The 10,019-nt window shown below is 34.8% G+C and overlaps 1 pseudogene; it reads right to left on the reverse strand.

Moving 5' to 3' along the window:
- Window positions 1-8,745: 8,745 nt before the first annotated feature.
- Window positions 8,746-9,743, reverse strand: LOC105774772 (stellacyanin-like; annotated as a pseudogene).
- Between the last annotated feature and the right edge of the window lie 276 nt (window positions 9,744-10,019).

A 10,019-nucleotide genomic window follows, 5' to 3' on the forward strand; every position in this document is an offset into this window, starting at 1 on the left:
AATTCCGGAACTTACACGGTCTTAAGAATACTCTTATACTAGTCCACACTCGAATTAGGACCAAATCGTAAAGTTTTAAAAATTCATGGACTGACATTGTAAATTCGTCATTTCTTCATCGCGGTGTGATCATCTCAGTATGTCATGTCGCAATGACATACATATACTCATCACAACATTACTCTCTGATATGATGACGTTGCGACATCAAGAGCCCATGATCGTGACGTTGCCCCTGTTTTTGGCAAAATCCACATTTGGTACCTAATTCAATGAACTTCAAACCATTCCCAAGTCATTCATTCAACCTTACACAAGAATATAGCCATCAAACCAAACAATTCAAGTATCTAACCATTTAATAATCAAACGTATTCAAGTTCTTATTCATCTATCCATGTCAAAATGTTTTCACCACAATCACAAACATGTTTATCATGATAATTGTAATTAAAAACTTCAAGGAATGATCATGCATCACTTAAAACATAAACAAAACTATTAAACACATACTTAACACATATAGCTTACCATTCTTACAAACATTAACTCAAATTGACCATTTTATGTAGCCTATAAGGTAGTTTTGCCATACCAAACTAATCAAAAGAAATATCACCATCCACAAAACATCAAGCTTGACCAAAATATGCACTAATAAGTTTCATACCAAGTGTTATATTCAAGATCAATCATCACCACTATTAACATAAGGCTACCAAATCTCAAAATTATTATTTACATAATAGAAACCTTAGGTAAATGTCACATAGTCTATACTCAAAATGAATTTATAACTACCATCTCGGGATAGTGTGTGCTTCTTCATTGATCTAGCTCGACAGTTCTGTAAGATGAAAATCTACATGGAAGGAAAAACAACCAGAATAAGCATTAAGAATGTTTAGTAAGTTCAAATGGAGTTACTAATCTTACCTCGATCCATTAAAGCATAAAGAAAATATCATACAATTTGGCATTCAAAAGTGGCTATTCTTGGCACATAATAGCACATCTAAGTACATGTCAGCATAATCAACTAAATAGGTTTTTCACATATATAAATCATGAGAGAGTTTTAAAGCATTAAGATAATCCAATTCTTATCACACATTAATTATCAAACATATACTATCACAAGTCCAATTTTCATTTAAATTTCTCATTTCTGTTTATTGAAACATTGCTCGATGAAACTATAGTAAAATGGACTCGGATACACGATGTTAGAATTAAGTGACCCAAATCCTTATTTAAATAAAATACTGTGGTAAAATAAAATAAAAGTAAAATCCCTATAGAATTATACTTCTTTTATTTTATTTTAGAATAAGGTTTTTTAAACCTTATTAAATTCCATCTATTTGATATTATTTGAATAAGGAGTTTCACTCCTATTAGAATAAGGTTTACAAGCCTATAAATAGTGAATTCGACATAGTGAATTTTCTTCTCCTCTGCCCGTGGTTTTTTCCGAAAGGGTTTCCACGTAAAATCTGTGTGTTCTTTTTCTACTTTTCTTTGCGATATATTGTCATTACCAACATTATATTTTTCACAAATTGGTATCAGAGCTTCTGGGTTGTTCATCTCAATCACGATAATGACGTCTTTGAAGTACGAAATTTCGTTGTTGGATCGCAACACCAAATTTGCGTTGTGGCAGATAAAGATGCAAGCAGTTCTTGCACAGATAGACTTAGAGGAAGCCCTACTAGGGGTAGATAAGATGCCTTCAACATTAATGGAAGAAGATAAGAAGCGCAAGGATCGAAAGGCGTTAAAACAGTTACATCTACATCTGTTTAACGAAATTTTGCAGGATGTGATGAAGGAAAAGACTGCCGCTGGATTATGGAACAGGTTGGAGCAAATATGTATGTCGAAAACTCTAACTAGCAAGCTACATATGAAGTAGTGTCTTTATGCTCATCGTTTGGAGGAAGGTGCATCTGTGCACGAACACTTAACAGTGTTCAAAGAAATTCTCTCAAACTTGGAGGCCATGGAGGTTCAGTATGATAAGGAAGATCTAGGTTTGATTCTACTTTGTTCGTTGCCCCCGTCTTATTCAACCTTTAGAGATACGATTTTATATAGCCGCGAGTCTCTCGCAGTTGATGAGGTTTATGATTCTTTAACCTCGTATGATAAGATGAAGCATCTTGTGGTTAAAACCGACTCTCAGGGAGAGGGTCTTATTATTCGTGGGAGACAAGATCGGAATGCTGATGATGATCGTGGAAGGACACAAAAACAGAATCCTCGCAGTAAATCTAAGGGTAGATCAAAGTCTTCAAACAGAGGTAAAACTTGTAACTTTTGCAAGAAGAAAGGACACATTAAATCTGAGTGCTATAAGCTACAGAACAAGATCAAAAGGGAGGTTGCGAATCAAAATGGAAAACAACTAGAAAATTCTGGTAAAGCTGATGTTGTAGAAGATTACAGCGATGGTGAACTTCTAGTCGCTTTTGTCAACAATTCTAAAGCGAGCGAGGAGTGGATTATTGATTCGGGTTGCACCTTCCACATGAGTCCCAATCGAGATTGGTTTACAACTTACGAAATAGTGTCTGAAGGTATTGTGTTGATGGGAAATAATGTTTCATGTAGAATTGCATGTGTTAAAACAATTAGAGTTAAGATGTTTGATGGAGTTGTCAGAACACTCAGTGACGTACGACATGTTCCAGAATTAAAAAGAAATTTAATTTCATTGGGTACTCTTGATTCAAAAGGGTACAAATACACAGCTGAAAGTGGGGTTTTGAAGATTTCCAAAGGTTCCCTCATTGTGATGAAAGGGCAGAGAAAGACTGTCAAGTTATATGTTTTACAGGGTTTTACTGTTACTGGTGATGTAGCTGTGTCATCCTCTTCCTTGTCAGATGATGATATTAATAAACTTTGGCATATGCGCCTAGGGCATATGAGTGAGAATCGCTTGACAGAATTGAGCAAAAGAGGACTTCTTGATGGGCAAGGAATTTGCAAACTGAAGTTCTGTGAGCACTGCATTTTTGGGAAGCAAAAGAGAGTTCGATTCACCAGAGGAATCCATAACACGAAGGGAACGTTGGAGTATATTCATTCTGATTTGTGGGGGCCATCCAGAGTGCCTTCAAGAGGTGGAGCTAATTATGTGCTAACTTTTATTGATGATTTTTTCTAGAAAAGTGTGGGAGTTCTTCCTGAAGCAAAAAAGTGACGTGTTTTTCACATTTAAGTCTTGGAAAACCATGATTGAAAAATAGACGGGAAAGCAAATAAAATACCTCCGCACGAATAATGGCTTAGAGTTCTGTTCTGATGAATTTAATAAACTGTGCAAGTCTGAAGGGATCGTGAGACACTTGATAGTTCGTCATACTTAACAGCAAAACGGCGTTGCAGAATGAACGAACAGAACGATCATGGAGAAGGTTCGATGTATGTTGTCAAATTCCAACTTATCAAAGTCATTTTGGGCAGAAGCAGCCTCTACTGCATGTTTTTTGATCAACCGATCTCCATCCGTTGCCTTTGAGAAAAAGACTCCACAAGAGGTATGGTCTGGTAATCCTGCTGACTATTCTGATTTAAAGATATTTGGTTGTCCTACGTATGCTCATGTTGATAATGGAAAATTGGAACCGAGATCTATTAAATGTGTTTTTCTTGGTTATAAAGCTGGTGTAAAAGGGTATAAGTTATGGTGTCCTGAAAATAGAAAAGTTGTGATTAGCAGAGATGTTGTTTTTGATGGAACTATTATGCTACCTAACTTATCTCTTAAAGACTCTTCCAATAAAGAAAATAAAAAGTAGGTGGAGTATTAGATTAATCTAGAATCTACAACAGAGTCGACAACTAAAGCCTGTACAAAAATTCAAAATAGAGTTGCTTCTTCACCACAATACTCTATAGCCAAAAACAGAACTAGAAGAGAAATTAAACCTCTAAAGAAGTATGTCGAGGTTGATCTAGTTGCTTATGCTTTAAATGTGGCTGAAGATATAGATGCAAACCAAGAGCCATCTAATTATTCTGAGGCGGTTAGTTGTGAAGACTCAGAAAAGTGGATGTTTGCTATGCAATAGGAGATGGAATCACTAAACAAAAATCAAACATGAGATCTTGTGAAACTTCCTAAAGGTAAAAAGGTTGTTCGTTGTAAATGGGTGTTTAAAAAGAAAGAGGGGGATCCAAGAGTTGAAGAACCCAGATATAAAGCAAGGCTTGTTGCAAAGGGTTACAGTCAAATTCCAGGGGTGGACTTCACAAATGTGTTCTCTCCAGTTGTGAAGCATAGTTTGATTCGAGCTTTGCTTGGTATTGTGGCCATGCATGATTTAGAGCTTGAGTAGTTAGATGTAAAAACTGCATTTTTGCATGGAGAACTTGAGGAAGATATTTACATGCAACAACCAGAGGGTTTTACAGTCTCAGAAAAAGAGGACTATGTTTGCTTGCTGAAAAAGTCCCTTTACGGTTTGAAACAGTCACCAAGACAGTGGTATAAGAGTTTTGATTCCTTTATGACTTCTCATGATTTTAAAAGAAGTAGCTTTGACAGTTGTGTTTACTTTAAGAAAAACAGTGATGGTTCTTTTGTGTATCTACTTCTTTATGTTGATGACATGTTGATAGCAGCGAAAGATAAAGGAGAGATAAGAAAGGTCAAAGCCCAACTAAGTGAAGAATTTGAGATGAAAGACTTGTGACCAGCAAAGAAGATACTTGGTATGGAAAGTCTCAGGGATAGAAAAGTAAGTAAATTGAACCTAAGTCAGAAAGGGTACATTGAGAAAGTTCTTTCTAGATTCAATATGCAGAATGCTAAGCCTGTTAGTACTCCTTTAGCAGCCCATTTCAGACTTTCATCGGTTTTGTCTCCACATTCAGATGATGAGATTGAGTACATGTCACATGTTCCATACTCTAGTGCAGTGGGATCTCTCATGTATGCCATGGTTTGTTCACGTACAGATTTATCATATGCAGTTAGTGCAGTTAGCAGATACATGGCGAATCCCGGTAAAGAACATTAGAAAGCAGTTCAGTGGGTTTTAAGATACTTACGAGGTACTATCGATGTTTGTTTACAATTTTAAAGAACTAGAGATGGAGTCATTGGGTATGTTGATGCTGATTTTACTGGAGACCTCGATAGAAGAAGATCTCTCACCGGTTATGTCTTTACAGTCGGAGGTTGTGCAATCAGTTGGAAAGCCACTTTACAAACTATAGTCGCTTTGTCTACCACTGAAGCTGAGTACATGGCGATTACTGAGGCTTGTAAAGAAGCTATTTGGTTGAAGGGACTCTTTAGTGAACTCAATGAAGACCTGCAAATCAATACAGTATTTTGTGATAGTCAGAGTGCCATCTTCCTTACAAAAGATCAAATGTTTCATGAAAGAACAAAACACATTGATGTTCGGTATCATTTTGTTCGTGATATTATTGCTCGTGGTGATATTGTTGTGAGCAAAATTAGTACTCATGAAAATCCTACAGATATGATGACTAAGTCACTTCCTATAACCAAGTTTGAGCATTGCTTAGACTTGGTTGGTGTTCATTGTTGAAGATAAACCTTTAAGGGGTTTTATGGAAGAGGTGGAGAAACTTGTTCGTTGAGAGTTCGCGATGAAGAACTTGTTCATTAAGAATTCGTGTCAAGGTGGAGATTGTTAGAATTAAGTGACCCAAATCCTTATTTAAATAAAATACTGTGGTAAAATAAAATAAAAGTAAAATCCCTGTAGAATTATACTTCTTTTATTTTATTTTAGAATAAGGTTTTTTAAACCTTATTAAACTCCATCTATTTGATATTATTTGAATAAGGAGTTTCACTCCCATTAGAATAATGTTTACAAGCCTATAAATAGGCATAGTTTACTCCTCTTGTAATTAATTTGAATTCGACATAGTGAATTTTCTTCTCCTCTGCCCGTGGTTTTTTCCCGAAAGGGTTTCCACGTAAAATCTGTGTGTTCTTTATTTTTCTATTTCTATTTTTCTTTGTGATATATTGTCATTACCAACATTATATTTTTCACACACGAGAATAAGTTGCTCACACAAGCTGTCAATATATCAGGGTTGCTCACACAAGCTGGCACTATAATAGAGTTGCTCACACAAGCTGACAATATATCAAGCTTACTCGTCCGTGCTAAATCTACGATACATGTAACTCAAGACTCTGCAACAGATACAAGATCTCATAAGAACATGTAAAGTCCTTGATCAAACGCGTGTATAACCTTAATGGCATGCCATATGTATCCCAACCTTTTACTAAGTTCACACGGGCATCATTTCTGTATATATATGTCATTACCAATCTCTGCACATAGTTGCATATTTTGTTAACAATTCCTTTAGTCATTTAACATTCATGTTTACACCTTGTAATATTTCATAATAACCAATTTACACATGACTTTTCAATTCAATCCAATTTCAAGACATATGGGCCAAAATCACTAACTTCTGCTTAATTCTAACATATAAATATATTCAAACATAATTCATACATTAAATAAAATAGTGTAGTAAATTTCATATGAACTTACCTGTTCAAAATATGTAAAGTGGATACTTGAGAGGCTAATCCACAATTTTAGCTTTTCCCGATCAACTCCACACCGATCCAATTTTTGATCTAAATAATTATTTTATATCATCAATCAATACCAAATATCTCCATTTTATGCTATGATATGTATGAACCTATATAACTCAATTTTTTGATATCCCTAAAATTTTACATTTTATTCAATTTAGTCATTGAACTCGGGTTAGTCATTACTTTCAATTCTTAGCTTCGAATTAAAATCTGGTTTCATATATTCTCATAAGGACCTTAAAATTTCTATTTCTAACATAATTTCATGTCAATTTTCACATTTATTCAATATGGTCCCTAATGTAACAAAGTTAACAAACAAGCTAAATTAACTTTACCATCTAGTCCTTTTTATATTCTAAGCTTAAAATCTATCAAGCCCACTTCTTCAAGAAATCAACAATGGCAACTTTCAAAAACTTCAATAATTTACAAATTGATACATGGGCTAGCTAAATCAAGCTCCTATGACCTCAAATCTATAAAGATTACAAGAAAAAGACCTAAATATACTTGCAAAATGATGGTCAAAAGTCACCCAAAATTCTAGGTTTTTCTTTCTTCAAATTCGGCAATGGAAGAGATAAATGGGGAATACGACATTTTTTACACTATTTTAACTTATATAGGTTGATTAAGCTTTAATTAAACTAGTTTAATTAACATAAACATGGTTTAGTTAACTTAATCTAACACCAATCAAATTTAGTGGATTCCACCATCAACATCCACTTTCTCCTTTTTAGAAATGGTCCAACTGCTTTTTTGGACATTTGGCTAATTGTTATTTTAATCCTCAAGCCTTTGGTTAATTAAAAATATATAGCGATTTAATTTTACAATTTAGTCACTGAGCCTTAATTAACTATTAATTCGGTAAAATTACTAGACTAAATTTTAATATATTTTTATATTAACCTCATAAATATTAAGATTTAATATTTACGGACTCAGATTACAAAAATAGAGTTCCAAAACCGCATTTTCCAATACTACAAAAATTTCAGGTCATTACAACTGTCAACATGACAACCTATTTATTTTCTCATTGGGTTAAAGAAGGAATTGCCTTCATTTCTCCAAATCCATCTAGTTTTTTGCCTATTGAATGCTATTTTAATATATTTGAAATTTCAAGGTCATGACTAAAGTTGGCAACTTCAACCATAACTTATCTTGGAGATTTTCTTAAGTTGCGATAATCCAATTTCCAAAGCAAAAAGTGAATGTTTTTCTTTGCTAGAGGAACATTGTAGAGATTAACAAGATCGATTTCTTTTCACTATTTTTTTAATTGAACCATGATTGGTTTTAACCTCCATTTTTCAAATATATGTACTTTATAAAAAACATAACACAACATCAAAAGATAGAAATATTTGAAACCGATATGTACAAAGGAAATACTATTGCTTTGTAATTTTTCTAGGTTTGTCATACCGTGAGTGGGTATCGTATCGTGGATGGTATCGGGGGTAGATACCTTTAGGAGTCGTGCCTTGGATGGTACCGAGATGTGTACCTTTAGGAGTTATATCGTGGATAGATACTATCAGGAGCCGTACTATGGATAGTACCATGGAGGGGCACCATTAGGAGTTGTACCATGAGTGGTTACCCATAGGAATTATACTATGGATGGGTACCTTTAGAAATCGCGCCATGGATGGCATAGTGGATGATACCGCAGATGGGTACATTTAGGAGTCGTACCGTGGATAAGTATCATTAAGAGATGTGTCGTGGATGATACTACAGATGAGTACTATTAGGAGTTGTACCGTGAATGGTTACCCTTAGGAGCTGTACCATGGAGATGAACCATGAGTTATACCATGGGTGGTCACCCTTAGAAAAATAAACCTTAGTGGATGGATACCTTTATTCGTAGATAAACTACTTGTAAATATGTTGTTTCATAACTTAGCGACGGTGCCACTGTAGACATGACGGCCCGAGATTACGCTAATGTGCTGATAAGTTGGCTTGATGGTCCGTGATTATGCTAATATGTCGAAGGAGCAACCATGGACCTAAAGGGCTCGAGATTATGCTCATATGCCGAAAGAGAAAAGCTAGTTGGGTACTAGAAATTGAAGCTAAAAGAAAAAGAGAAAACAACATTTTTGATCGATATATCCAGAAACTGGATCAAATCATTTATTCAAACACAAATTATGATTCCATGATCATTGCCATGACAAAAGCAACGTACGGAAATCTTTTTGTTATACAAGTGTTTGTCTAGACTGAAAAGGATTAACATAATATAATATCAGCACAACAAAACAAAGGTGGCAACGGAAACAAAGACAAGAGAGATGGTGACAACAAGGGAAGAAGCTGCGTTGCGGGGAAGACTAAGAACTCCAGGCGTAGTGTCGCCATTGTCACTTCGGACTTGGACCTTAAGCTTTTGGCCGGCAGGACAATGACCAGGGTAAGTGCAAATGAAGTAGTGGTCACCAGTCCTTTAAAGCGTAATTTTTACGGGTCCTTTGTTGTCGGTTGAGATGGCGTCGGTGGTGGTGCAGGCGTCGTAACCAGGTTCAGTCACCTCTGCAACATCATGTTCCCTAGTAATAAAGTTGAACACTGCAAGCAAACAAAGCAGTTGGAAGTAACTGAATCTGATGTTTGAAAAACTTGGGAATATTTAATAATTAGTGGAAATTAAGTAAGAAACTCACAGAGATTATCCCCGACGACGAATGTTTTATTGTCAGCCCAGTTATAGTATAAATTAGAATTACTGGTAGGGACTTGCCAACCAGAGAAGTCTCCTACAGTGTAAGTTGTAGAAGCATACGTGGTTAGAGTTGAAGCCAGAACTACAAAAATTGCTGCCATGGTCATGCTGCTTTTCCTACCCATTTTCTTTATTACCTTATCTGATTTCAGTGCCCCTAAGATTTCATTGTCTCTCCTTTTTTGCGCTAATTTTGTATTGCATGGGTTGTTTATATAGGGAGTGTAGGAGAGTCATAAATTTGTGGTAAACTATTGAAACAAGCTCTGGGTGAGGGCCTCTAACAAACTACTTTATTTTCCAGCAAATGTTTGGTTGAATGGATCGATAGAGATATAATATTCTTTGAATAAACAAAATTAATTAAAAGATGATAATTTTCGGTATTTGGACGATACTATGTAAAATAGTTTTTCTTGTTTAATTTTTTTCTTGAAATAAAATAATTACAATCTAAATTATATTTGTTATAGAATATTATAGAAGCAATTTTCTCTTGACAACAAATATGTATTTTATAATAAGACTATTTTATGGTAAATATTATGTAAACATGTTTAATTAAAATTTAATTTGAAATTAGAGATATAAGGATACATTGAAATTAGAAGAGATAAACGAATCTAAATAAGATTTAAACAAGACCTG

Source organism: Gossypium raimondii, chromosome 6 (assembly GCF_025698545.1).
Source record: "Gossypium raimondii isolate GPD5lz chromosome 6, ASM2569854v1, whole genome shotgun sequence".
Lineage (NCBI taxonomy): Eukaryota > Viridiplantae > Streptophyta > Magnoliopsida > Malvales > Malvaceae > Gossypium > Gossypium raimondii.